Source organism: Gallinula chloropus (genome assembly GCF_964237585.1).
Source record: "Gallinula chloropus genome assembly, chromosome: Z".
Taxonomy (NCBI): Eukaryota; Metazoa; Chordata; class Aves; order Gruiformes; family Rallidae; genus Gallinula; species Gallinula chloropus.
In genome coordinates, this window is record NC_140089.1 from 66302543 (window position 1) to 66329183 (window position 26641).

At 37.4% G+C, this 26641-nt stretch overlaps 1 protein-coding gene across 1 annotated transcript in view; it reads left to right on the forward strand.

The window, feature by feature from the left end:
• ADAMTS6 (ADAM metallopeptidase with thrombospondin type 1 motif 6) overlaps window positions 1–26641 on the forward strand; it is a gene marked incomplete at both ends in the record, with an annotated part of 143875 nt that overhangs the window by 23274 nt on the left and 93960 nt on the right. The window lies entirely within an intron of this gene.

Below are 26641 nucleotides of genomic sequence, written 5' to 3' on the forward strand. Positions count from 1 at the left end.
CAAAGTAGTTCTGTTCCCAGGAAGCCCTGTCTCCAATCCTCATCTTGCGGTTTCCTTCTCCATTAATAAGAAGGGCTATAATTTCAAGAACTAATTCTAATGTCAGTTATATGTGTTTACCTCTTTCTTACTTGACTCTTAGCCCATAAAGTGGTTTTCACCCTTGTTTTTTATGAGGCCTTTCAACTTGTTCTGCTGGAGTTCCTTGCAGTGAATTTAAGCCCCTGGCAGAGGTTGTTTTTCCTTAGTTGTTTTTTTGCAAAAAATAAAAGGTTGTTCATTGACTTGGTGTCCCAGAGGCCACGTGTTTAAAATTTCTCTTCTGAGGGAGAGGTTTAAAAGGCTGAGATTTATACACTTAATAGCTGTCCCTTCAGATATTTAAAGTGTGAGGACCCCCCTTTACAAATAACACTAAATTCCCATGCCTCTTTGTCTATGGGGATTCACAGGGCTGAAAGTGGAAAGTCTATCTGCATGTTCAAGATGATGCATTTGACATGTTCCTTACTCTCCTTTTTAGAGACCTCCTAGTGACAACTGACAGAACCTATGTTGCTAGTTACAGTGCTGGTACCAGTGTTCTTATACTATTCCTCTTGTGTCAGAAACATTTTGCGGGTCTTCACTAGCCGGAGAAGAGCGTGTTCTTTAGAATTGACTACATTAGGGTTGACAACAGAGAGATTGTGGTGGAGTGATGCAGTGTAAGAACTGTGATCCATTGTGACACCAGTGCAGGGTTTCTGCTTGTGGATGGTTTGCTGTAGATACATACAGGGGTCTAGAGCCATATTCTAGGTTGTTTGGCTGTGGGACAGGAAACGGACACAACACAACGTGCACGAAGATTTCAGTGGAGAATTCTCTCTCATGGATTTTCTGTCTTTTTGTGAACTGAGAGGCTGTAGGCTGTGAAGCTATGGCAGAAAATCAAATTAGGTAATGCATGCAATAGAGAAAAAGACAAAATAGTTGGGAATTAATAACATCATATTGTAGGCATATTATGTAATTCCCCTATATGTGACAGGTTCTAGATTTACTTGTTGGGTGGGGGGGGGTTTATTCCCCACTTCCACATTAGCAGAATAAGGCCTAAAATGTTCAGGTTTGCGCTTCTGTCTCTGAATTTCTAGATTTTTTTTTTGGTGAGGGAGTGGGGGGAAGAATACACAAGGTTAGTGTAAATTGTATCTTGAAAATTTATTCCTGTATTTCGTAGCTGAAAGTAACTGAATAGACTCGGAGGGGTTTGAGGGAAATCGCATGGAACAATAAATAAAGTAGCTAGAATGTGAATCTGAGGAACTGCTTATTTCATGGCAAATGTCAACCAGCAGGTGATTTGCAGCTAATTAACAAGTACACTGTGTAAGTGGAATGTTTTCTAATCAATAAAAAGGCTGTTATTTTTAATTTCTGATGTCATTAGTTGACTTGTTTTACAGTTAGAAGATATGTATTCTGATTTAGTTTATAAAATTTGAATCTGGGAGGTTGGAGGAGTGGAAAAGGTGTAAGGTAAACCCAGTGTTTGCCTGATTCATTCCAGATGGACAAAAATGTGTTCAAAGTGTGGGATTTTTTAAATAGCAAATCCAAAAGTGACCAGTGTCGTGGAGTTAAGCTCAGACTTTCATGCTCTGACTGCAGACTTCAAGTCTGAAAGCTGGGTTTTTTTGGCTTTGTTTTGTTTTGGGGCTTTTTTTGTAGTTTGATTGAAATATTTGCTACTGAGTAAAAAGACAAATTCTCCTATCTCAGTTGAGGACAGAAATTTTGAGTCTAATCCCAAAACATCTCTTAAGATGTGCTCTCTGAGTGGAACGGGTTACACACCTACTAATTTCCTGACCTGGAAAACTTGAGAGTATCTACCAGCACTCAGTGTGGGCGGTGCAGCTCCTTACTGCCCCCAGTTAAAAGGCTATCCCTAAATGAGGCAATGAAACCTTTGGTAATTAAAAATACATTGAAATAATTCCATAAAATATCAAACTACATTTGTTGTTGATGTCAATAGTAGATTAATGCCTGCTGTAGTTTATAAATAAAACTTTTATGCATTAGACTTACTATGGAAGCAAAAAAAATCAATAAAAAATTATGTATATACTCTGTTTTCCCTCCCCTTTTTTTTTCCTCCAGGTATCTACCTTCTGAGTTGCACAAAGGGTCATAAAACTATTCAAATGATAGTTTTTCCAGGAAATGTTTTGTAGTAATAGTTTGGGATATCTGTTAGAACACTCAGTTATTGCTTGGCCAGGTATCTAAGGAAGGGCTTTCTAGCAGTTTGAAATGTCATACTTGCCTTCTTTTTTTTATAAAGTGCATTTGTTTAAAAAAAATATAATTTTAATTTTTTCTTAGCACTCTGAATAGAATCCTAGCATTTTTCTATTCCCCCTTTCCCCTCAGGTACAATATGAGGGCTGTTGTTATTTTGACATCTTACAATGGCTGGCAAAGTTATACATATGCAAGTGAGTAGCTGTACTCCTCATTCTTAACAATCCAGAAACACATATTAGGCCAATTTCTACCTTGGATTTTTACCAATTTTGGATTTTGTCTGCAATCTGCTGCATAAATTCTTTCTCTTACCACATATGAATACATACTACATTTTCATGTTTTCTTCACATTTTAAATACCTGCCTGGACTTTTCAGTTCAACTTTATGTCTACATTTTATTAGATTGCTTATGTATTAGAATAAATAAAAATGTGCTTTTAATTAGGACACAGGTTGTAAATGACTTCTTCTAGTGGTAACATCCATTTAATTTCAGTATTCAGCAGTCTTCACTGTGCTTCAGTTTACACCAGTCTGTCCTAACGAAGGTCATGATTATTTATGCTTTGAGGTCAATGGCAGCATGCCCATTACTTCAGGAGGATCTGGATAAGATTTCAGTTTGAGTTCATAGCTTGCTCATTTTAATTATGCAAATAGTCATGCACAGCCTAAATTTGGCATTGTTCTGTGCTACTTAAGAACTTTTTGAAATATTTGCAGCTTTAAAACATGGATTAATGAAGTTAGGTGTATGACTGTCTTTAACATTTTTTAGATTGGGGGTGGTGTCTTCTCTGAAGTTGTACCCGCTTCTGTATTAAATTACTGCTTTAACAAGTGCCCATTAGGCACAGAGATAGATCCCTTTCTAATTAATTTTCAAGTATATTCACTGTGTTAAAAGTACTTTCCAGAGTGATTAGCACTACTTCCAGGGCGTGTGTCTGTCTGTTTTTACTTGCTTGCTTTATTAATGAATTTACAGCAGAGAAGTAACACCTGAAAGGAAATGCCTGGAAAATTTCCAGTCAAAAAGCAGGTGTGAATAGGCAGGGGCAGAGGATATTATAGTATTGTTCCAAGTGAAGAAATATGTTGTAGTTGGTATCTGCAATTGTAGCTATTCAGTTTCACTTTCATAGTCTATCATGAAATGTAGCTTAAAAGGTTATTAAATTTCTGACAGAACTGGATGCTGGAGGTAAAGAAAAAGCCAAAGGTAAAATTCTATATGTGAATATTTGAATTTTCATGCTGGCCTAAATTTAATTCTGAAATCAGATCTGCTGAAAAACAGATACAATTTTGCTTTAAACACAAACTAAATTAAAAAAAAATTCAACTCAATACATTTTAATAAATAAGAAATTTTATGAAGAAAATTAAGTAATTACATTTTTATACATTTGGTATATTCAGAATTAAATTACCACCTGTGTTGCATTCTCGACTATTTTCTTAACTAACACTTTTACTTTTCTAAAGATACATGTTCTACAGTCTTTATTATATGAAGTAAACGCTGGAAAATACAGCTGGTGAAATTTAAACATTGAGATAACACTCAGAGCTAACTGAAATCCTGGTCAAATAATTTATTTTGCAACAGTGTGTGAAGGAATGGTGGTCTGGTCAACTGTAAAGAAATAAAGATGAAATTGTAAATGCATTTAATGATTTGTGTAGATTTGCTCTTTCATGTGCTATATTCCACTTCTTCCTACTGTAGTTTTCTGTTCCTCTCTCTTGTTGTTGTCACATTGACCTGTTATCAGCAGGTGAAACTGTAGCATGTGCAAATACTCCAAATGGGAATATATTCAGCAAATGTAACAATTTTTACATTTTATGCTTTTTCTTTTACTTATTTCTAGTCTTGAAACTCTTCGTACTTCTGATGATTTGGCTTTTACTAGCTCTATTTCTGCTGGCTAAGCTGATACATATCAGCAACCAACAGTGTGAGTAGAAACAAAACACTTTTAATGCTGCATAATAAAATATTTTTCTCGTATCACTGGTCATTAATCAGTGTTTGCACTTAGTGCAACATTCTAGACACTCCTAGTTTAAGCTCTTAAGTCTACATGCCACTATTCATAGTATCTCAAAACTATATTGAAGTTGTCCATGAAGATGGACTATGGAGGTGGCCAAAAGCTGTTTTGACCACTGAGCTTTGAGCACACATAGCAGTGGTGAACTTTCTCAATATCATTTTATGTCAGAATTCTTTTTTTCTCTGGTGAGCAGAAGCAAGCAGAAAACCATGATTAAAAATTATTTTGTATAAGGTTTAAATACCTGATTTCTTCCTTCAGAATAGGTCCTCAAATGTGCTGTACTTACTTCTGTATACAAAGCAAGTGATCTCATCCAAAGACCAGTCTTAACCAGCTTAAAAACAACAGAACTCATTTTTGTCACCTTTGTGTATCTCTCTTCTCTTCTACATTTCATCACGTATGGTGAAAGCATTGTTTACTTTGTACCAGAAGTCCTCTCTGTATTGTCTTCTCTGTGTCATCCTTGATGATATTAAAGATCCCTTCCAACTGAAATTATTATATTCTATCCGATTTGATTTATAGAAGCTTTCAGCTGAAACAGTTTATTCAGCACTGAATATACCAAATGTTTTAAGGTGAAAGTATGTAGTGGTGAACTTACATTCTTTCAGAGAGAGAGAGGATTTATTCCTTTTGAGTATGCATTTGCCTTCCTGAAGATTAAGATTTCCTTATCCAAAACATAATCTAAAAACATTTAGCTGTTAGATATCAGAAACATTATACAGTGGGGCTTCTTTGGCTATAAAAGATTGTCATCTTCCTCATCTCATCCAAAAGAGCTTTCTTTCATCAGAATAATACATAATTTTATCTTCCTTTTCCTGTGACCTCTATATGTTTAACTTCTCTTTAATTGATTGTGTTTAGTGAGTTATCAGGAAGAGTATTTATTATGGCTGCAGTCCTGCATTTTGATCTATAAGTCAGACTCTCATGCTTATGCCAAGTGCCTTAAATATCAACTTGGCTCCGCACAATTACATGTATACATAAAAAAAGCAACCCTGCATGAGTATATCATGTTAAAGGATATGCCATATAGAGGGCAGAATACTTCCCTACCTTGCTTTATGGTTGATAACAACTAGATTTAGTGTGTGGAAGGGAGGGGAAGGAACATGAGAACATTGTGTGTGCACGCATGCATGGTGAGCAGCTCCCAAAACCTCTTTTTTCTTTCCACGCTTTAAACAAATGAACAAAACCTTGCAGATTGCTCAGCCTGAAACACCAGTGTCACTCTTTGAAACAGTGATACTTAGTATTTCTGCAGTGTTGTCGTGCTATTTTTAAAAGCAATTTCTTCTTTTCTTGCTATGCTGATTTTGTGGCTTCAGCGTAAGTAACATGACTTTTGTAGAACTAGAAAGGATAGTAAGAATGTTAAGAGTATTTTCTTTAAGCCTGCAAAATTATTTTTACTGCCTCAGTGATCTGACTTTGAACTGTGCCTTCTCATAAAGGTCACTGTTACTGATCTACTTGTATGTTTTAAATGATGTATGCCGTAAGCTTTTCCGTTATCCTTGAGGTTCAGGTGCATCCTCTACTCCCCTGCTGCATGTTAAAGAGATTCATCTTCCGCGCAGATCTTGAATCACTTGTTCCCCAAGTGTCTGGTGCAGCTGTATGGAAGTATTTTCTGTGAGGTGGTCTGGAGCAATGTTTTGTGGGACGGGCAATACAGATGTGTTTTAGTGTCCTATTTCTAAAATCACCTCATCGGTAGAAACAGAATACTCTATTGTTAAATAGTTATTTGGAATCACAGATCCATAGCTGTGTCACATAAATGTGTACTTTAGAAATATCTCTGTTTTAAAAATTGTTAGACAATAGGTAGTAATAATAGATAAAAATAATAATATACATTAGATAATAGTAAATAAGAACTGAATTAATTCCTCACTTCACATACATATCAGGTTAGCAAAGGTGAAGTGTTCATGAAGGCCCTTTGGCTGAGAGTTTAGTTCGTATGCTAATCTGTAATCAAGTGGAAGATTTGGCAGTGAGTACTCATGATACACTGTTAAGATTTTTCTCATTAAAAATTCTTTTCAACCCCATAGGGTATTTCATTAAAGAATTTCAACCTTTCTGTTGTTCGACCATTGTCTTCACCTTTTGAAAGGCTGGTGCCTGTTGATTGGACAGCTAGAAAGCGTGCAGTGTGTGAAGTCTGTTTAGATGTTCAGACAAAAAACATTTTCATACTTAGGAAGAGAATGTGCTGTCCTCATTGTGTGAGTCTTCTTCATACAAAATTCATGCACCACCTCTATTTTGTGCACAGTTGTAAATTTGTTTGATGCTTGTAAACAGCAAACATATGACAGAATTTATCGGTGTGTTTCTTCAGAGACGTTTCAATAATAGGTTTGAGATGAGCAATTTCCCCAAGTTGTCTTTTAGCATTACCGTGTCAGTATGTAGCTTCTTCTAGTTTACTACTTAATTTCTGAAATTAGTGTTTCCCTTGTATCAAATACTATGATTTCTTTTGTAGCTAAAGTACGTTGTAAGAAGCTAAGTTAAAAACTAGTTACAAACTGGGGAAAAGAGTATAATGAAAGGAACTTATTTTGTGTCTATCAATATTGGAGATGTTTGCGTAGAAAGTGGCAGTTTAGTGTAATATTTGGAGGGAAGGTGATTGTAAAAGCATAACTGAGCAAGGCTGTGACTTTCTTATACATTGAAATCTGCTGTGACTGTGCAAAATCAGGAAGAAAAATGCTTACACCTATTGTGTTTTGCAGGATCAGATGCTATATTCGTGGGTGTTTCTTTTTTGACCCTTAATGCATGTAAGCTTGAACTAAGTGGAGAAGAGAATGCTTCTTCCTAAGCCACTCATCTGGGATATGTTCTCTTCTGCTTTTCTGATGAATATGATACTAATCACTATTTAAAAATACTTCCTTGTAGTTCTCTTCCTAGTTTCATGCTGTGAACATAAAAATCTCCCAAGTCATACTGATCGAACTCTTTTTCCAAGCCTGAAGAAAAGGATTTTAGATGAGAAGATGGACAATTAATTGTTTTGTTGGGTTTCCTTTTTTTTTTTTTTTTTTGTTTGTGTTTCTCTGCCTGGAAGACTGGATTTTTGGAGTGGCATAGCATATTTTTAAGCAGGTTAAGGAACTGTATGTATTGTAAAAAGAGTGCAATGCTTCTGTGAGCCTTTCAGACATAATCTGCCCCTTTCTGGTTTAATTACTATCAAGTAAGAGAGCTCAATCTGGTCACAGTAATATAATTTGAAGGCCTAGCTAATAACTCTTGCCTGTTTATGCTTACATAACGTGTAGGTACCTTAAGCACTCCAGTTCCAGACTTGCCTTTGGTGCATCAGTAATGTATGTCTGAGATCTCCCCATTTATAAACAGCAGGCTGTCTCCTTTCTCCTCCATTGCCCTAGGTTGAGATAGACCATTTTCTTCTTGCAGTAGGTCAAACCTCCCTTCTAGCCTATAAGCTGTTTTTTTTTAATAACCTCTTTCACCTTATTGGTGCAGAGTTTCACTTACATATGACTGAACTTACTAAAAGCAAACAAACCTCTTCACTTCTACTTGCCTGTATAGTTGAAAGAGATGAAGCAACAGCAATTTAGTAAAAATTACCAAATGGATAATGGTCTGCTAAGGAAGGCCTTGCCTTATTCTTCAGAGCCCATGCTACCGTGCTTGCTGTAGTAGCTTTGTGGACAAATATCTTTATGCCTGATATCTTTGAAATGAACATCTTTCAATGATGAGTATCAGTGTTCACTGAGAGCACAAGATGATTTGGGATTGGTTGTGATGGGTGCAACACTGAGTAGATACATGCAATCACTATTGCTTTGGATCTCAAGAATATCCTCCAGCAGCTTAGTACTACGCTAAGGTTTTCTATTAAAAAAAATTGTGTATTGACAGCACTACCAGAAAGAAGCAAAATTACTACATACATTACTGTATGTACATGCATCAGAACTTACCTTGTTGCACCATGCTTTCCCATCCTCCTTTATGCTTCCTCGGTCTCTACATAACCTGGCTTCTGGAGATGAGATATAATGATGTGGGTGAGTTATGAGAGTGAGTATGTGGAGGTTAAATCATCTCAGCAGATCAGGAAGAGAGAGAGTGGTGGTCTGTCAATACTGTGGCAAAAAAAAAAGTAGCCCATAATCCTATTGGCTGTATGATTTGTATGAAAACGTGCATTTGGACAATGTATCTTGAATAACTTAATCTGTTGGTAAGTGATTTCATTTATGCAATCCACCAAAATCTTTACTTTTTTTCAATTGTCGTTTTGCCCTTAAGGCTGTCACAGCATGTATTGTTCTTAGGAATTGTGCCAGTTTTGCATGCTGAAACCAAGTTTGAGAAACTCTTGTTTTTCAGTGGTATAGACTCCCTGAGACTGTATGAAACATTATTTTATAGTCATTCTCAAAAAAATTAATCTTGATGGTCTCCTACTCCACACATCTATTTTTCCCAAATAGTTACCAAGTAATTTCCCGTTACATGTGGTGAGGTCAAATCTAAGACTGCCAGCTCATGATTGCTTCATATTTTCAAATGCAGCTTTTTGGAGGAAACTTCAGAAACAAGGTCAGGTCTTTCTGAATTTTTGCTTTCCACAGATGAAATCTTTGGAAACAAAGTTGACTATTTTTATACCAGCCCTCCCCCCCCCCCCCCTTTTTTTTAATAGCTATCATTAAGCTGCAGTTGTTAAATCTTGAGTAAACTGTCATCTCTATGTATTTGAATGTGTTTTCCCACTAAGTGAAACTCAAGTAAGGTTGAGCTTTTTGTTTGAAAAATGTAATGTAGGACACTGAAGGACTGAAAAGGAAATGCTATGCAAGTACTGTAATAATCTTTGCACTGCTTTTAAGTTCTGTAGGGATTCCAATAATGCAGTTTCCTATTGTTTTACTATGCTATATTTGTAGTAAATATGTTAAAAATTTCCTAGCCAAGCTTTAGAAATAAAGACTGTCTATACGAAGCTGTATTGTAAAATTTTTTAACTTTTCCACCTCCGTTGAACTTGATGAAAACCACTTAGGGCTAAGCACTTTTGAAGCATATTTCTGCTTTATAAATTGCCATTGTGGAAAGCCTGTTATTTTAAGAGTTCCTTATTCTCAGAAATGTTATTGGCACTTAATAAAGTAAGATTGCAGTAGTTAAAATTATCAAATCCGAATGAAGTTTGTGGTAAGCAATTAGGGCATGGTACTAGTGTCTAAGTTCTACATCTACCTGATTGCTAAGACCCTCCAATGACTCTAATTTCAGTTCTTTGTGGAAAGCAAACTTTCTGCAAGGCAGGACTCTCCATATGAAAGAGCTATTTTTCGATGTTTATAGAATCTTAGAGAATCTACATTATGACCAAATTTCTCCACCATTGTTCATTTTTTCTCCCTGTATTACTGTATCACTGCTGAGTATTTTGTGGAGATAAAAAGGTTTGCTTTTTGTGTGGTATAGCAGCTTGAGGCACATAGTAACAAAGTAATATTTTCTGTATATTTCTCTTAGATGTTTCAGAATAGAAACTGCAGTTGACTGGTAAACGTTGCCTTCACAAGCATCACAGAAAAAGAGTCCTTTTTTTAGAGCTTGTGTAGTAGGATGATTTTCTGTGTCACTTAATCTCTGTACTGAAATAGCTTCTATGTGTTAATGAGTATTTTTTTACAGAGGAAACAATTTCTAAGAGTAAAACAAAATTTAAGATGCACCCATGCCTTTCAGAGACATTGGCAGTGGAGGTTAGGCTACATTTCTAATAATTTTCACTGGCTAGATTTCAGGCATGTATTGTACACTGTGCTAGTGTATAAAGGGCACAGCAGGAATTGGTTCACAAACATCAAGAACTAATAACTTGTGTTCTGTAAGTTAAGTAATTCACAATCTGTAGATAAATGTCATTCTATATTTAGTTAAGAGTGAGACACAGAGCACAAGGTTTAAATACTTTTCTCTCACCACTGTTTATATTTCTAGAAGTAGTTAATTTTTCTGCAAAGGTATGCTTTTATATGTTGCAGGATGGTTATCAACAACTTTTTAAACTCAGAAGTCAAATAAATTAAGACTTATCTTCTGTAACTGCTTCTTCATGTTTTTAATTTTTAGTATTTTGTCTTCCAACATAGTTAAATCCAGATTCCAGAATATGGTAAAAAGAAAAAAAAAAAAAAAGCCTACTTTTCCAATCGTAATTTGGTATGTAATGTTGAGCATCTTCAAGATTTTACATCCAACTGTGAGGGATTTTAAAGAGGCAGAATATTCAGAAAGTGACATCTTCCCTTTGGAAATTAGAGCTCTTAAATGACTTGAAAAAAGAGACATCAGAAGCCTTTCAGAAATATTTTAGATGTAAATTACATGGGCAAAAAAACTAGCTCACTATCATATAAATTAGAGTAACATTTCCAAATTTAAAAAACCATTAGATTTTCCAGTAGGATGTATAAAACTCTCTTAAATATCACTTAAAACTTCCTTTTCTGTTTCATTACAAATATGTGTTTTGTTGGTTTTATTATAATTAAGTTATTGACTCAGTAGATGGCACTCTTCCCTCTGAGTCACCAGAGTGCCTAGGTCATCTGTATGTTTCCCGTTTTTAATACTATATAAAATTGATCCTGACTTCTTCTGATCATTAGAACAAGAATATCCATTGCCATATTCTGAAAAAAAATCTCTTTAATTATTACATTCTTGCTTGTCTCAGTCATGGTTATTACTGCTGTGGCGTAACACTATTTTTCTCTGAACTGTTGCGTGTGTTAGTGTTAAAACAGTTGAAACACACACACACACACACACACTCCACACACACACACACACACTCCACACACACACCCCGCCCCATGCCATTTTTTCACCCTCCGATTTCCAAATTGTACCTAATAGGGCCTGACTGACAAATCTTTACTCCCATATATAATTCTTAAAACTTCACTGGAGTTGTTTTCAAACTAAGATGAGAATTCCCTAAGTAAAACTGACATATCAGTTGCCTTTCAGTAAATTTTATGTGAGGCTTTGAAACATGCAGTTGAGCTGATACTCTGGTCATAGTATCAAAACACAATCACTTGACATGGCGTCTTTGCTTAAAGTTCTGATACTGCTGCTACAGACAGAAAGGCAAATCACCAGTAAACAACTTAAACTGTAAAATACAGTCTTTAAATGCATGCTCTTCACATGTATGTTGTTGAAATTAACTTGAAAATTGGATCCTACTGCCAATATGCGTGGGTCATATAAAGTTATAATCTTTTGACTGTCAGTACCTGTATCAGTGCCATGCTGTGGATGTCTGTGTCCCCTGAACAGTGGGGCAACAAGAAAAATTTGGCTTCTTTGTCTCTGTTGTTATTCTTACTACTTATACCCGAGACACTGAACTCTTACATGATCCACAGATTTCTACACTGTGTTCTTTTTGGTTTAGCCTTTTATATAGCAGATTAGGGTAGTTCTTTTTTTTTTCTGGTTTTGTGCAGCGCGGTCATTGGAGAAACAATATCCACACCATCTTTCATGTGTTTTCTCTTGTTTCAACAGTGAAGAGAATTTAGCTAGTTACAGATGGAAATAAAAACCAGGTTTTGAAGTCTGCTATTCTTGTAATGCAGCTCATTCAATTTTATGATACAGATTTGAAGTGATGTTATTGGACACATCCTAAGTATTATTTTCTTTTTTTCAAGAAGGCAGAAAACCCCAGGGAAGTCCATCTTAAGCTTTTTATAGTATTCAGTGAGACCTTTCTCAAAGCAGAAAAGAATGTGAGCTTATGCTGAACAGGCATCTTCTGCTGTTCCTCCTATTTAAGAGTAACAATGAGTTCTTTTTTCTTAGGGTCTAGTAAAATAAAAAGATAAATCTTCTTCAGCCTCCCAAACATAACGCAATTTACAACTGAGATGTGTTCTTCTGATGTTTTGTGGCACTTGGTTCCTGGTATCTGAGATACACACTCAAACAGCAACTCAGCTGGTTTACTAAAAGTTATCAGTCAGTTCTGTCAGGGTTGATGATCCATGATGTGTGATGTGATATGGTGAGCACTGAGTAGATGTCTCAGAGTCAATGTTCTTTCTGTGATTACTTTGAAAGCAGAGTCATTGTTTTGTGTCCTTTGCTGTTTTAATGCTCTTTTACTGCACTACCAGACACAACATCTGTTGTTCTCCAGATTGTATGGCAGATGATCTTATCTAGAGATTTTCTTCTTATTCAATTTCTAGATTTTTATATTTCGAGATCCCACAATGTCCCCCAACAAAATTGCTTGTTTTCTTCGTCTCTCCTAAAAAACTTAAGGAATCTTCATGTAACGTGAAATAAATGATAGTTAATTACTTACTTTTTTGTCCATCTACTGGTTGACCTGGTTTCAGCTGGTACAGAGCCAATTTTCTTCCTAGTGGCTGGCTTAGTGCTGTGTTTCAGATTTAGAATGAGAATCATGTTGATAACACACCGATATTTTAGTTGTTGACAAGCAGTAGACTTTTCAGCTTCTTGTACAACCCTGCCTACAAGAAGGCCGGGGCATCCAAGAACCTGGGAGGGGACACAGCCAGGACAGCTGACCCATACTGGCCAAGGGGATATACTATACTGTATGATGTCATGCTCAGTATATAACTGGTGGGCAGGTGAGACAGCTCAGGAACTTGCTGAGCATCAGTTCCAGATGGTGAGCAGTTGTGCTGTGCATCACTTATTTTGTATATTTGTCATTGTTCTTATCTTCCTTTTCTGTCCGATTAAACTGTCTAAACCCTACAAGTTTTACCTTTTTGGTTATATTCCCCATCCTGTTGAGATGGGGAGTGAGTGAACAGCCCTGTGTTTGTTTTAGCTGCCTGCTAGGTTAATCTATGACACTGATCCAACAGATTCTCCTGAAAATGCCACCACAGCTGAAGGAGGTAATAGTTTTGGATTGATACCCACATGAGTATTCAGAGCTTTGACAGTTTTTTGCTATTATGCAGTCTGAGTCTTAGCAGCTGGCTAAGAAGGTACAGTGTGTTCTAGATAGTGCAGAATAAGGATGGTTCTACATGTCTACAGTTACCAGTATATTTTTTTCAGTTAATAAGCAGTCAGTGTGACTTTTCTCGTCATCTGTGATTGGAAGCTTTTGTATTATCTCTAAGAACATAGTTACCACTCAGGACAATTCTCCATGGGTATCTTGAAGTTCATCATTAGTTTTTCTCCATGTAGAAGATACACATCGTATTACAAAAGTTGTGACGCTGACTGACGTTTTTTAGCAGTCAGACTGCATGAACATATTAATTGTCTTTGATAAGTAGGGAGACTCTTTTTTCCTGTAAAACAAAGTTATGATTAGTTCTTATGAATAACAGATTCAATCAAGAATACTACTAAAATGTAGAAACTGAAACCCCTGAAATATCGCATTGTTTCAAACACACTTTGATTTTTTTTCCAATTTTAATTCTGACCCCAAAAATCAAAATATCAATGTCATTTAAAAAACAATTGAGATAACTTCTGATCTGTTGCCATTTAAAATATTCCAAAACATTTGCATTCAGATTTTTCTGTTTTGTAGTTATATGTAATTTTGGTAGCCTGAAATTCCTTGCTAGTTCACTCAAGAATGATGAAACGTAAGACCTCTTTTAGTAGTGGCTTTAGATTCTGTGTAAGACTATCTGAAGTGTCAAATCATGGCCTTAGTCTGTGGAGAGGGAAGAACAATCAGATCATGTAACTAAAGTATTTTTTCATGTGTTTTATTGTTTAGTTTCTTTCCAAAGTTGAGATGTAGTTCTTAAATGATTTACAGTTGACATGTTTTAGTGTTTTAAGAGCATGATGACCTACATGATTTTTGTGGAAAGACTCTTAGACCTACAAAGAGCAACACTGATGCCAGGGAAATGTTAGAGTCTGTGTAATAGTTTAGACATATGAGTAACTTATTACAAAGTACTAGCAAGATACAAGTTAGCTTAGTCCTTTTTTGACGGATATTAAGATAACTCAGGTAGTCTTTCACTATCAATAAGCTCAGTTACGCATTAAGATCTTGAAGGAGAACATCCTTTAATATCAGAACTAGAAAGGTAGAAACTGTCCAGATTAATTATTCTTTTCCCATATGACTGTGTACAGATCTTTGTTTTAAAGTTAGCTTTGTCCTGAGTTGCAGAAGGGGTGGTACTTCATGGCTATCCAATACTGCTGTTGGAGTAAAATCTCAGTTGTAGGTATTTGTAGTGTGTTTGGGTATCAGGTGTTTATTATTAAATACAGTGTAATTATTTTAGTTATTTCTAAACATTTTTTCAGCTTGTGTTCTGACAACTATAGAACTTGCTATTTTATAGAGCTAATCACATTCAGCTTCCAGATGAGTGTGATTCTTTTCCAGACCTTTTAAGATGGCTCTTTGGATAGCACTGAGGTTGCATTTGGATGGCCTTCTCACTGATTCAGCCAGACCATGGCAAATCTCTCATTTATTGCTCTCAGCAGCTTGAAAAAGGGAGAGCTAAGTGATTGGATAAATAGGGAGGAAGAAGTACAGGCAGTTCCTTAGCTTGCACATTAATTTAGCTGTAATAAAAGGTATTTGCTTGTACTGTACTTTTAGGACAGTTAGTCCTGCTTAAAATTTGCAAGGTCATAAGTAATACTGACAAATATTCATTGTCCAGATTCTTTCAGAAGAAATGTCTACCCTATGAGCTGTCTCAGCCACCTGCCAAAGTGGAGTGAAATAAATTGTGCAACTCTGGACAATATGTTTGGAAACAATAAAGCAGAAGAAATTGTACTAGCAAAACCAGTGAATTTTTCAGATATGTGAAATGCAATCTGTAAAGCCATGAAAGTGTTTATGGCTCTTTGACCAAGATTGGTTTTGAAGCTATTCCATTTTAGTCATATTTTGGCTAAGTTTGTTAATCATCTAGTGGTTAAAAAAATTAGCAGCAAACAATAGCAATAGTAAGAGATGCAATTGGTCAGGAGAATTGTGAAGTTTTGCAATTCTATTTTTGGTTACGTCTTGAGTCAATTAAATGGGTTGTTTGGTAATCCAAAGAACTTGTTCCTGTACGTGACCTTTTTTAAAAATGGGATTTTAAATCATACGGTGCTGTGCTAGGGCTAGTAACTTCACTAAAATGTGTGGCTTTTCATTGTAGTCTTTGCACTGATGAATTTGCTGTCCCTCTGCATTACTGGAAAGAAACTCTTCTGCACATTCTTTCAAGTAGCTCTGGAACTTACAGCTATGTCTATTCATCTCATTTTTTTTTTTTTTACATTTTCAAATAATAGTAATAGTAATAGTAATATTTTTTTCTTCAGGCTTTTCAAATCCTTCCAAGCAAAAGCGGGAATTTCATTAAAGTTTTTACATTTGTAAATTACTTGTATTTATTGAATAAAGCCACACTTAACATTAGTAGAAACATTAGAACTGAATAAACTAAGAACAAGACTATTTTGCACAACAGAAATTGTAGTTAATGCGTTGAGAAAAAGAATAAATGCTGGCATTTTCTGCATGTTATCCATCCTCTTTCCAAGCATCCTTACTGTATTAAAATGTCTGTATTGTTCCTTATTTCTGTATAATTTTTGTGGAAGTTGTGTTTTGATTCACTAACTTTACTTTACATAGACTTTATTACTTATAAGATCATGTTGTGATTTTAAAACAATGAAACTATCTCTATATTCAACCACGATGGAGCGAAATGTTTTATTGGATTTTAACTTTCTTTTTTGCAGATCTTACAGTACTTGCTTGCATTAATTAATTACATTAATTGGCAAAACATGAAGCTCAAAAAAATTCAAGCATACTTAGTTTTCTTTCAGTGTGAACTTCTTGGATTTCTTACAGTTAGTGTTGTGCTGGCAGAAGAGAACATCTTTTACAGGACAATGTCAGGTGCTTAAAATTTAAAAGTCAACGTGTCCTCCTCTAAGCAGGTTCAGTTATGAGATCAGACCAGCTTGCACAAGGCTTTATCCAATCAAGTCTTGCAAAACCTGTTTGGATAACCCACTTTACTGCTCAACTGCCCTCATAGGAAAGAACGTTCTTCTTATAGCCAGTCAAAATTTTTGCTCAGCATTTAGAATTTTGTAAGACTTGGGGGAATAACTATTTTCACAGTCTCATGCTAATATTCAATATGTGGTAAAAATAAAAAATATAAGTTCAGGTCACTTTTAATGCAAAGGAGTAGTCTGTTGATTCAAAAAAATAATGGAGTAATTCTCTCACAACATTTGTAGAAGGAACCAAACTGGTTTCGGAAATAGAACTGCAAGTTTGTTTTTTTTTTTTTAAAAAAAGTAGGTGATGCAAAGTGGGCTTAATAAAAAATACTGAAGTACTGAAGAGGAATTTACTTTCCCACTTAAAGATAGGTTAGCTTTGAAAAACTAGTTAAATCAGGACTTGAATAATACATGGAAGGATTAAACTAAGAAATCAGTGAGGAATTATTTTTGACAGTCAGGTAGTTTTAATATGGAATTAACAGTTTAGTTTGAAGACTTCATACATGGGGAAAGCAATCTGCCAGGCACATCATTTTGCAAGGCAATTGGCTGTTGGTGCTGCCCATTTTCTTTCGCAGCTAGTACTGTCTTCTGTGATTTTTTTTCTTGGCAGAAGTACTGAAATAAATTGCATAATCCCCACTTTTGCATACTTTAAGGTATGGGGAGTTAAGTATGTACCAGTGCAGAGAGTCTGGATAGATGCTGTTGACTTATGCCAACTGGTATCGAGTAAGAGTAATGTGTTTGTGAAGAGCCACTTCAGGAGAGGAAGTTACTTTTTTCATGCTACTCAGCCATTCAAGCACAACAGTTGCTGTTATTAAAATGATCTGTGAAAAATAAGCCAGACAGGAGGTAGTATTGTATGCCACACAGAGGGGTTTTTTCTGTCTTGAGTAGAGCAAAAATTTTCTTCTGCTTTGTATTGTATGGAGTGGAAAATGAAACAAAGATTTATGCACAGTTCTGGATTGGAGCACAATTCTGGATTGGATGGACGGTTCCTACTTTGTTTACAGACAGACTACAGAGGTCAGTGCAAATTTAAAAAAAAAACCCAGCCCAAAAACCAAAACCCAGAAAATCAAATTAAGTCCTATTTGGTGTGAACATGACAGTAACTTCGGATAGATGCACTCTCACAAACCTGGACAAGGTCTCAGGATTTCACTCATGTTACTCTTCTTGTTGACCATTCTACTCTGATCACTTCCTTTAAAGTTTTGTTGTAACAGTCATTGCTTCTACCACTATTTCGTTCTGTCACTCTGTACATTTCTTTTCCTCTCAGATGACAGGAGTCCGAAAAATTAACTTCAAAATTTCTTAGTGGGAGAACACAACAGCAGCCTGTTTGATGAAATTTATTTATGTTATCACAGATGTGGTTTGATGTCCAGATGGAAGATGGTGACAAGCAGAGTTCCTGAAGGGTCTGTGTGGGGACTGGTGCTGTTTAATATCTTTGTTAATGATACTGACAGTGGGATTGAAGGCACCCTCAGCAAGTTTGCTGATGACACCAAGCTGAGTGGTGAAGTTAAATTGCCAGAGGGACAGGATGCCATCCAGAGGGACCTGGACAGGCTGGAGAAGTGGGCCCAGGTGAATTTCATGAGGTTCAACAAAGCCAAGTACAGGGTCCTGCACCTGGGTTGGGACAATCCCTGTTATCCACACAGGTTAGGAGATGATGTACTGGAAAGCAGCCCTGAGGAAAAGGATTTGTGGGTACTTGTGAGTGAAAAGCTGGGCATGAGCCACCATTGTGCATCTGCAGCCCAGAAAGCCAACAGCATCCTGGATTGCATCAAGAGAAGTGTGGCCAGCAGATCAAGAAGAGGGGATTCTGCCCCTCTACTCTGCTCTGGTGAGATCCCACCTGGAATATAGTTGGAGCGTTGGAGCCTTCAACAGAAGGACATGGACCTGTTGGAGTGTGTCCAGAGGAGGGCCACAAAAATGATTGAAGGGCTGGAGCACCTCTCCTGTGGTGACTGGCTGAGAGAGTTGGGGTTCAGCTTGGAGAAGAGAAGGTTCCAGGGGAACCTTATCGCAGTTTTCCAATACCGGAAAGGTGCCTATAAGTAAGCAGAGGAAGAACCGTTCACAAGGACATGTAGCAATAGGACAAGGGGTAATGGTTTTAAACTTGAAAAGGGGAGATTTAGGTTGGATATTAGGAAAATGTTCTTCACCATAAAGGTGATAGATCACTGGAACAGGTTGCCCAGAGAGGTAGTGGAAGCTCCATCATATTCAAGGTCAGGCTTGATGGGGCTCTGAGAACCTGATCCAGTGGAGATGTCCATGCTTACTGCAGTGGGGTTGGACTGTATGAGCTTTAAAGGTCCCTTACAACATAACATGTTCTATGAATCTGTATCTGGCCATTGATTGGTTTTGTATTGCTTTTGAAACTCCGATGATTAAATTAGTGTCAATTCTTAAAAACAAGAAATTCTTTATTATAATTGATTGTAACACACACTTATAGCAGCAAACACTAAATTTGTAAAACTGTTTTGAGTTTGCTGATAAAATAAAAATTCCTTATGATACTAGTCAGGTTTAAAAATAATTTGAATGGAGTGATAGTTTTTCTGTTTGACCTTAAAAAGAACTCGGCAAGTAGATTTTATTGCATTGACTGAAGCAGCTTTTAATTAAGCTACTGAATCATAGAATCATAGAATGGTGTGGGTTGGAAGGGACCCAAAGGATCATAGAGTTCCAACACACCTGCAGGGCCACAACCCTCCAGGAATGATCTAGACAGGGTTGCCCAGGGCCCCATCCAGCCTGGTCTTGAACACCTTCAGAGATGGGGCATCTACCACCTCTCTGGACATCCTGTTCCAGCACCTGACCACTCTCTCTGTAAAGAACTTAATTTAGCTCTGTGTGTAAATAGAACTTCTGATTACAGAGTACTTTGTGATTGTTTAATTGGGCCAATGCACAGGGCATCAAGTTCAGGAACAGTAAGTTGTAACAATACATGCTTAAGGGTTTCAACCAGTTTGTAAAAATTTCAACCAAATAAAAATAAAAAAAAAATCACTACTCTTTCCTCTTGATCAAAGGGCTGGAGCATCTTTCCTGTGAAGACAGACTTAGTGTTGAGTTTGTTCAACCTGAAGAATAGAAGGCTCCAGGGAGACCTAATATGTCATATAAATACCTGAAGAGGTGCCATAGGAACGTGGGAGAGGGACTGTTCACCAGGGACTGTGATAGGACAAGGGGTAATATCTTCAAGCTGGAAGAGGATAGGTTTAGATTAGACATTAGAAACAATTCTTTACTATGAGTGTGATGAGGCACTGGAATGGGTGGCCCTGAGAGGTTGTGGAAGTGTTTAAGGCCAGGTTGAATGAGGCTTTGGGCATGCTGGTCTAGTGGAGGGTATCCCTCCAATAGTATTGGGGTAGTCGAAGTTCCCCATGAGTGCTGGGACTTGTGAATGTGAGGTTTCTCTTACCTGTCTATGGAGATCTCATCTGCTCTGTTTGCTTGCTCAGGTGGCCTGTAGTGGACCCCTACTATAATGTCCCTTGTCATTATCCTCCTTTTACTCCTGACCCATAAGCTCTTATGCCAGGATGGAGGTCCATGCACTCCAGATGGACATTGACACAGAGAGCCTCACTCCCACCTTGTCATCCCTGCCTGTCCTTCCACATCACACTGATGCTGTAAGATCACAGCCTTGCAGGTCTGTGCACATCTATTACTCCTCATGTTCACAGTGCTACATGCATTTTTATAGAGGCATTTCAGTAGGGCCCCAGCTGGGAAAAGAGTAAAGAACCGTATTATTCCATTGAGTAAGCTGGTCATAATATGCCTACATCTTGAATAGTTTGTGTCTTTCTGGCGTTCGTATCTCAAAAGGTTTTAGGGGAATTGAAATAGAGAGACAGAGTTGATAAAAAATAATCAGACTCTCTTCATAAGGAATGACTTAATTTGAGGACTCTAACTTGGAGGATAAAATTTTGGAAAAAACAAATTTTGGAGGATATTGCAGTGTTCTACAAAGTATTGTATGGAGGACATAAATAAGGAACAGTCATTCATTGCATCTTTCAGTACAAGAACTGGAGGCTGCCCAGTAAACTTGGCAGACAAAAGGTTCAAAACAAGAAGGGACGCAGCCCTTTATGTAAGAGTTAGCTGATACTGACACTCCTTGGCAAGCCACTTTATGGTAGCTGGACATATGCATAGGTTGAAAGGTTGGCTAGGCCAGTTCACAGAAGAAAAATCCATTGAGACTTACTAAATACCCAGAAACACATCTGTCTCAAAAAAATCTGATCCGAAAATAGTTGAAGTTGGCAGAGTATTGGGGGGTAATTGCCATTTTATGCTTGCACTGATGTTATTCTTTCTTGGGCATTCTCTTAGATCATCGTGAAGGCAGGGTAATGGGATAGTGGAATCATTGGTCTAGCCCATGTTGCAATTCTTAGTCTTATTTTTGTATCAGGTGTGGTCTGTCATCCTAATGACGGCTAGTCTTTACAATCTACCTCAAGTACCAAGCGTTTTATCTCATATACAGCGTGGGTAAGGGCAAATAAAATGGACATTTTGTATATAAAGATGTGTGATCTCCTGAGAGACTTATAAATCATTAAAAATACTGAGAAAGTCAGGAAAGGAAGAAAGGCCATATCTACAGCAAAATGTATAAATATATTTGCAATATGTTATTGCTATAATTTATCTCATTTATTTCTGTACAGCAGAACTAAAACTTGGTTAGTAATCATAGCTGCTAGCTGTGTTTTCCTCCTGCCAAAGGTCTAGACTATAAATGGTTTCCTATAAATGGTTTAGCATAATATTTTATGCTGTATGGCAGGATGCCCCCAACCACGCCTATGTAATTAGTTTTGCTAGCTTTCCTTTTTCCCAGACTTCGTTGCATTAGCACTCTCTAAAAAGCATTGCCCTACAAGCTGCTTGAGCTGCTCTGAGTGAATGTCCTTTGAACAAAGGCTTTATGTATTAGTTGCCAGGCTTTTCCCGAATGCACTGATACAAAAATTATTAGCAGTGTACTTGGAGTAGGTATGCAGGCATTTCTTTTCTGTTCTCTAGGCCAGATTTAGCTAATCACATCCATGGAACTCCATCTAAATTTTGACTCAGTACTGAGAACGCAGTAAGACTATGGAATCACTTTTAAGGAACAGAATACAGCAAGTTGTTACCTATGTTCTGGTGATAGTTCAGATACTGAATCTCTCAAATGTGTCTGTGTGTCACAATTGTCACTCTACTTTTCTGGTAAACTAGTATCAAAATTTTTACAGTGGATCAGGAAAGACAATTAGATACACTACAGAAAAGTTTTGAAATGTTCCTCGTAGTTCTGATAGATTTCAACTCTCTGATTGTTTTATGGGTTCACTCTCTCCAGATTGCAACCTTTTGTCTTGCTATCATAATTGATTTACAATTGTCATAATTTTTAAGTTTATATGTTGTTTATCTAGATAAGGTATTTTTAATGATTTTGTTGAAATATGCCTGGTTGAGGAGTCTCAGTGTTGAAGGGGACCTAAAGCCTAGTGTGAAAGAGAAGTAACACAATCTGAAGAAGATGGTTTCATTTCAGGTTGGGCTACAACTGCTAGAATGGCTGGAGCTTCTGTATTGTGGCTTATGCTGTATATACTGCTATCAGTAAAATGATTTCAATATACCGAAGACTCACGTCAAACCTCTTTCGCTTGGGTGCTGATGTAAATGCAGAAGCCTAGAACTTGGAACAGGATGTAAAAATGAAAATGGAAAGAAGTAAGATGGATAGCTGAGCTTATTGATGCTGCCTTGACTGCCATGTCCCTCAAAATTATATCAGGACATACTGGTTTGTGTAAGAGATTTGGCAATAGCTTGAGCCACCAATCAATCTATGGTAACATTTAAGCTGTGGAGAGAGAACTCTCCTAGGATTTATGTTCACTGAGCATCACAGAAGAAAATACATGGAGGAGGGAGGAATTAATTGGACCACCAAGACTATAGAAGTCAGATACAAAATAGAAAAAAGAAAGAAAGAACTTCTAATGAGTGAGAAATCAAAGCAAAGGAAAGAGTTGGGCATCCTGCAAGTGGTAGGCTTTGGAACCACAATTACCTGGCTCTTTCTGCAGTGTTTGACTTTGCTTATAAAGCAGAATTATCTGTATTTTTGTGCTACCTAATTTTAATCAATTTAGTAGTACTTTTGTGGGAGTAAAGATTGGTTTGTGATAAGTGTTATATCTGAACAAGTCAGCAGTATTGATGCTGAGTCGAATTTTTTTATATCAACAGAATACTAACTTCGTTCTTTTAAGCCTTTGTGGGTATCTCTTCTAGATACTTAATTGGATTGTGATCTAACAGCTTGTTACTCTGTACTTTTCATTACTTCTGTCTTGGTTCTGGCCAGGGCAGAGTTAAGCTCCCCAGACAGTCAGCACAGGTGAGCTGAGTTAGCCTGGGCTCTTCCCATTGCTGCAGCTGGTAAGGATGTGTTTCTCTATGTGGATTGGGGAAAAGGAAGGTTTTTTATCTGTGTGGCTGTAGAATAAACCCTGAAAAGTGCCCCAAATGTACATAAATACAGATAGTCATAGAAAGCAGAAGATTACTAAAAGCCTGAATATATTATTTCTTCAGAATAACAAGATTTTAAAGCTTCTTCTGTAATAATTCATTTGTATGATATCTTATCAGTGATTTGAAATAGTGTAGCATGCATGACCATGGGTATCTCTTAAGCTTATAACCATCTCAGTGTCATGTTGCCTTTGGAGCTATTTTTTTTACAAACTTATCCATGAAGTCCTCTATTTTAATGTAGCTAGTATCATTTTAGTAGCTCTGATAGATACTTGCAAGACACGTGTCATCAATGTAGTGATAATACTACTGGTTATGGTAAATTTGCAGCTGCTATTCTAACATTACATTGAAAAAAATGACAGCATTAAAAATTGCTTCAGAATGGAGTCTATCTTTCTGTTCTGTGTTTGCAGTTTTAAAAAAGTAGTATATAAACATTTAATTTTCAGTGCAATTATTGAAAATATTTCATTCTGTATAAATCAGGAATATTAGAAAATTATAGCCGTAATAGTGTTTCTAGCTTTAGCTCTGAGTTTAATTTATCCACCCAAGCTAAGTAGCAGAAGAAAGTCCAATAGAGGCATAATTTGGTTGTCTATGGCAGTTTTAAAGACATGGAAAACTAATAATAGAAAAAGCTATTTCTGTTGAGTGATGTGTAACATATATATTATGCTTTTCCTTCCTTGGTTTAAATAGCTCTTTTTTGGTTTGAGGTTTTTGAGGAAGAAACCAAATAGGACGTGTACTTTATTTTAAGGCAGAATGCTGTTGTGGTGTACCACTTTCTGTAAATCTAAGGATATGCTGTAGTAAAGACTTTAGAAAGACATCAAAAAGTATTGTGTTATAGAGAGTATTGCTGTTTGTAACCTGTACAAATCTAATGAATGACCAACTTATCTTGAGTGATGAACTGTTGAAGAGTTACGATAGAAAGATTTATCAAAACTGACCAAAATCAGTTTTTGTTTTATAACTATTTTCCCCACAATTCTCTAGCATTAGTGACATTGTCTGCACTTCAGAAAGAACCAGTTTTTAATCGTAGCCAAAGTATATATATGAAATATAATATGGTGAAACTACAAGCTACTCACTGTTTTTGTCCATTTTTATTTTCCATAGAGTTGTCAGATAGCTTGAGGGTTTCAGTTCCTTTAAGAGAAGTCTGAGATTTCAGTTTGATTCTTAAGTAGTTCAGGTTGTAATTCTAGGTTCATTAAATAAGAATGGAGGTGTCCTGGTTTTGGCAGGGATGGAGTTAGTTATCATCCTAGCAGCTGGTATAGTGCTGTGTTTTGGATTTAGGATGAGAATAAGGTTGGTAACACATGGCTATTTTGTTGTTGTTGTTAGGCAATGTTTACACCAAGTCAAGGATTTTTGAACTTCTCATATTCTTACCTCCTTCCATACAGCAAGTAGGTTGGGGATGCACAAGATACTGCAGGGGGGGGACACACAGACAGGATAGCTGTGGGGCAAAGGCGTATTCCATACTCAGCATATAAATGTCAGAGAGGCTGACCAGGAGCTGGGATGTCAGCTCAGGAACTAGCTGGGCATTGGTGGTCTGTGGGTGGTGAGCCATTGTGCTGTGGATCACTTGTTTTGTGTATTCTATCATCATCATCTTCTTCCTTTTCTGTCTTACTAAACTATCATCTTTACGCTTGAGTTTTACTTCTCCACCCTCCCTATGCCACCCAATTCCCTCCCAGTTCTCTCCCCTGTCACACTGGAGTGGTGGGGATGAGCAAACAGTTGCTGGCTGGATTAAACACAGAAAAGGTTTGTTGCTCTTTTTTTGTCTTGTCTTTTAACATTTATTCAAATATGAGACATAGATGATTGGGTGCGTAGATACATCATGCTGCACAGCGTAAAGAATAAAAAGTGAAAAAGATAGAATTCTAATGAACCTGTGATGTTTATCATTGAGCAAGGGTGTATGATAAGGACAGTATTTGAGTAGCTTATTGTCAAAACCTACAATGATAAAAAGCAAGTGTCAAAAATTATAATTTGGTTTAAAACAAGTGAAAAATAAAACCTTCCTTTAAGAGATAACATATTTGGAAATGGTCCCTAAAAATGAACTCTTAGTATTTTGTAGTAGTTAGATCTGTTCCCTCTTAGTCAGCAGAAAACCAGTTCTTAGGCTTTATTTTATTTTCTGACACCTTTTTCAGCAGTTTAATTAGCAAATCCTATAGTATTATATATATGAAGTACATGTTCAGCTGTTGCAAAGTTATTAAGAGATTTTATGTCTAGTCATACCTATTGCTTTGTCTAGCATGAATTTTTTTATATGCATGTACTTTTGTTGTAGTAAGTTTTGTGTGGCTGACTTCTGCTGGAGGAGGGGGCTGAAGGGATGGCTGCTTCTTGCAGCCTTGAAGCTCTCTGCAGGCCTGAGAGTGCAAACACCAGCTGGCTCAAGGCCAGAGTCGTTGCTGACCAAGGCTGAGCCAATTGGTGATGGTCACAGTGTCTCTGGGAATCACATTTAGGACAAAAAAAACCCCCAAAGAGCCGCTTTTTGCCACCAGAGAAGGGAGTGAGAAGATGTAAGAAACTGTGCAGGCACCAAGGCCAGTGAAGAAGGGTGGGAAGGAGGTGCCCCAGGTGCCAGAGAGAGAGATTCCCCTGCGGCCTGTGGAGAAACCCATGGTGAAGCAGGCTGCCCCCATCTACGGCCTGTGGAGGACCCCACAGCAGAGTGGGTGGAGACACCTGAAGGACACTGTGACCCTGTGGGAGGCCCGCTTTGGAGCAAGCTCCTGGCAGCAAAACCTGCAGCCCATGGAGAGACCGACCCACTCCGGAGCAGGATTTGTGACTCCATGGGGGACCAGGCTGGAGAAGTCTGGGCCCGAAGGTCAGCGTCACATGGAAGGGAGCCATGCCAAGGCAGTTGGTGAGGAGTTGAAGCCCCATGGGAAAGGGCTGATGTTGGAGAAGTATGTAGAGTCTGTCTCCGGTGGGCGGGACCCCATGCTGGAGCAGGGGAAGAGTGTGAGGAATACCCCCCTCCCTTTCCCCCACCCTTTGCAGCTAAGTAGGAAAAACTCGTGAGGAAACCCCCATTCCCCTATTCCCTGCCCCTCCCCGTGTGGGAAGAAGGGAGCAAAATCATGACTAAACTTAAGCCTGTTAAGATGGGAGGGGTGGGGGAGGTGCTTTATGATCTGGTTGCACTTCTCATTACCCAACTCTGGTGTCACTGGGTGTGCAGTGAGTTTTCTTTCCGTTATTCTGTGTTGAGTGTGTTTTGCCCGTAGCACGAATTACAGAATGATCTCTCCCTGTCCTTGTCTCAACTCCTAAGCCTCTCAATATGTATTTTCTCCCCCGTCCAGGTGAAAAAGGGAGTGATAGAGGGACTTTGTTGGGCATCTGGCCTCCAGTCAGGGCCAAACCACCACATTTTTTATGTTTATATTCCAGCCATCTAGGTATATTTTTCCTTAGCAATTTGCTAGGATTGTATTCTTTGTTTCCT